We start from the raw sequence: 3,848 nt of genomic DNA, 5'->3' as shown, positions 1-3,848 counted from the left end.
CTTTTTCTTTTTTTTCCTTCCTCTTTTTTCTTCCCCTGCTTGTCTCAAGTTACACGCGGAAGTGTGGTTAAAGGGGATAAGGCAGAGGGAGCAGGATTCCCATCCTCTGGCCTTGAGGACACACCCTCCGGCGAGGGCCAGTGCCTAGCCTCTCTGCGCCTCTGGGTGCAGTAACCTCTGTCCTGCTTCCAGTCGGCAGCCTTCTGCTTTCTGCCCTCCCCGGCCCCATCCCACCTCCCGCACCTCCTCACCCGTGCTCCACCTTGTCTTCTGGAGACAAAGAAGAAGTGGGGAGATATTTGAATTACCAAGCCATTGCAGCTCCTCCACAGCTGTTCGTGCACAGCCACTCCCTGGTGTATGCCCCACCAGGCACCCCTGCCTTCAGGTATCCTATCTGGAGCAGTGTGGATCCCTGAGCCCAGCCCTGAAGAAAACAAAAGATCCTCCTAAGGGCTGGTTTGAAACAAACTTCACTGAAAATATTAATCCTGGATTCCTGCAAGAGGGTTACAAGCACCACAGGGAATGTGAGCGAAAGAAGCACGTGGTTGCTGCTGGGTCTATAGATTTCACAGAAAGGAACTCAGTAGTGATAGTTAGAAAGTTTTAATATATTTGCAAACAGCCCTGGGTGACCAACTTAGTTTGAATAAACCCTGTCCTTGGAGCACAGTTACGCAGGGAGATCTCATGGCAGCAGCAGGGGGACCTCTGCATCAAGACCCAGCAATTAGATAATCAATTTCTAATCACTAATATAACATTGCTTTAGTACAACCAAATGGAAGTTTTAATTTGTCTCCTTGTCCCTGAGCAAATCACACCTGGCCGTGGGTCTAATTTGGTTACTCTTGGATTGTGTGATCCTGCCTGCTCTTGTCCCAGAGCTGGCTCTGGCTGCTGCCCTCCCTGTCCCCAACCATGACCTGCGGCTGTCCCCTACACATCTCTCTCTGCCCTCATGGGCTTGGTTGGAGTAAAATCCTTAACGACTGAAGTGTAAAAATATTATTCCTGGTGCTCTCTGAGAGGATTAACAAGCCTATTAGCATCACCGGATCCCTTTCTGAATACATTTGCATACATTTCCTCCCTGCCCATTAGGTTGGCGGTTGTGTTTTCCCTCTCTGACGCTCCAGCACCTGCATCATAGGGCTTTTCCAGATGGATTCACAGGCCGGGCTGGAAAACACCTGCTCGGCCCCACAAAACTGGAGACATCCCTACCTGCCCCCAGCCAGGGCACTGAGGCAGGGTCGGTGTGGTGGGAGAAGGGTGGGTTAGAGCAAAGGAGAGGATTGGCCAAGGGTAGGGACTGGCCCAGTTGGGTTTCCAGATGTCAGAGTGGAGCTGCCTGCGATTTCAGCGCGGCTTTGCAAGGCCGTGTGGGTGCTGGTGAAAGCCAAGCCCCAGCCCTGGTGGCCCTGCAGCTCCCTGGTATCCCAGGTCCTTTTGCAGGTGGGCAAAGAGTTTTGACCCATGGAGCAGGGATGTGAAGTTGGGGGGAAGGAACAGACCTCTTCCAAGAGGTCCCCTTCCAATCCGCTGGTGTGCAAAGTCTGAGAGCCCTCGTCTTTCTCTTGTCCCTGCACTCCTCTTTGCAGCTTCTTGTCCCACCCAGGGAAAGAAGCACCCTGCAGAGGGGTAAAACTGGTGTGGGTGGCAAAGGTTTAGTCTCTTCATCTTGCACCCTCCCAAGAAGAACTGTTGGGCTCCAAGTCCCAGCATTATCTCCCACTGTGGCACCAGGAACCACCGGCTGAGGTGACCATTAGAAGGACTTCATGGGAGCAGCCCAATCAAGCTCACCCAGCTGGAACAGGGTGGTAGGGCTGGGGTGTCCCTGTGGGACATCCCTGTGTGGCACATGAAGGCCACAGGAAAGCTGCAGCAGGGCAAGGGACACCCAGGCTCTTAGAGGAGAAAAAATTGGCACATGGAGTGGGACCAAGTAAAAATAAACCTTCCCTCCTCCCGCCCTGCCACAATGCAAAGCGCCTTGCGCCGGGTGTCTCCCTGCCTCCCAAAATAATGCCGGGTGCTGCCACCACCCCGCATGGTGATGCTCTCTCCATGCCTCCCGTTTCCATGGTGACCACAAGGAATGTCGCCAGGGTGACAAGGAGGCAAGTGAGCTGGGATTTGATATTAAAAATGAGATTTTGGGTTTGCTGGGATTATTTTTCGCCCCCCCCCCCCTTATCCCCCTCCTTTAGTTCTATTTTTGGGGTTTCCCTCTCTGCCTCTGTTGGTTGGGAAGGCTCCTCCTGCAGAGCCCCTGGGACAGGCAGCAGCAGCTTCATCCAGGGCCCTGCTCCACCTCCACCTGTCCTGTGAGGTGATGACTATGGGATGAGAAGAGGGACAAAAGGGGGTTTCCTTATCACTAAAACATTGGTTTCCTTCTATCAGGAAGGCTTCTGTGCTTTTGCCCCCGGTGGTGCTCCAGGTGTCCCCCTCCATTTCTGCTGCAGGAGGTAGCTCAGGCTGCACCCAGACCTCCTGGGAGAGTGGGCAGCCTCAGGGATTTGTCCGAGAGAGGAAAATGATTCTGCATTCCCAGAGAGGCTGGGGAACATGGTGGGGTTGAGCACCATGGGCCACCTCTGTGTGTCACCATCACTGCACCCATGACCAGGTCAGTTTGGCTGGGCAGTTCTGGAACACTGGGGACAGAGATGGGATGGTTGGAGGAGGATGGCAGAGGGAGCCTGGCAGGTGCTAAGGAGTCCAGAACATTGTTCTCTGGTTTAAACACTCAAAATCAAACCTGCTCAGGGCAGAAAGGGCTTGAGGGTTTTTGCTGGCTTAGCTGGTGTCTCAGGAATGCAGGACCACAGGTGTCCAAGCAGGGGCTGCTGGCATGAAGGTAGAACTTCTCTTCATGCCCAGGCAGAAGAAGGGGCAGGCAGCACTTGCCCACCTTCCCAGGAGCTCTTGCTTTCTGCTGCACCCATCTCCAGCCATCTCCAGCCATCCCTCTCTCTCTCTCCTTCTCTCCATCCATTCCTCCCTCCATCTTTTCAACCACCCCTCCCTCCTCCTCTCTCCATTCACCTCTCCATTCACCCCTCCAAAGATTCCTCTGTCCATCTCTCCATCTCTCTTTCCCTCCTTTCATCCATCCCTTTATCCATCTCTCCCTCCACCCTACCATCCCTCCATCCCTCTATCCCTCTGCCTCCCTCAATCCCCACAGCAGCATTGGGAAAGGTTGGCGGAGTGGGGCTATTTTTGGGAGCGTCTCCCTGGCAACGGCTGCCACCACCGTCTGTGGTGGCTTTTCCATAGGTGCTAAAATATTCCACACTTCTTATTAAAGACAGTGCTGGTGGAGACGGGCGGGGGCGGCGAGTGTGAGCCACCCCGCTGCTGGGGCCGGCGGCCATGGGGCGGTCAGGGCGTGGCACTTGGGGGGCACAAGGACAGCGAGAGGCTGGTGGCATCTTCAATGCCACATCCCCATGTCCCTCTCATTGGCTCTGGAAGTGCCAGCTGCCTCTTGGCAGTGCTGGGCTGCCACACTGTGCACAAGGTACAGCCATCCATCCTCCTGCTGCAATGGCAGAGGGAAACGTGGTGAGGTCTCGGTGTAGCCAGCGATGAGGAGCAAAAGGCAGAGAGGGGGAAACCTGACCTGAAGCTGAGGCGGCCGCGGGGCTGCACTTGGCAGCTTTGCCCACTCTGGGAAAGACCAAGATGTCTCAGCCCCATATTCGTCCCTTCACCACATGACGAGGAAAGGCCTGTCATGGTGCCAGAGGGATGGTATGCTTTGCCAAAGGACAGCTGTGCAGATCCTGGTCAGTAGCTCTTGGGAAGCAGCCCCACAGGCCCTAGAGACA

This window comes from Corvus moneduloides, chromosome 4 (assembly GCF_009650955.1).
Source record: "Corvus moneduloides isolate bCorMon1 chromosome 4, bCorMon1.pri, whole genome shotgun sequence".
Taxonomy (NCBI): domain Eukaryota; kingdom Metazoa; phylum Chordata; class Aves; order Passeriformes; family Corvidae; genus Corvus; species Corvus moneduloides.
This window is presented reverse-complemented; position numbering follows the sequence as displayed.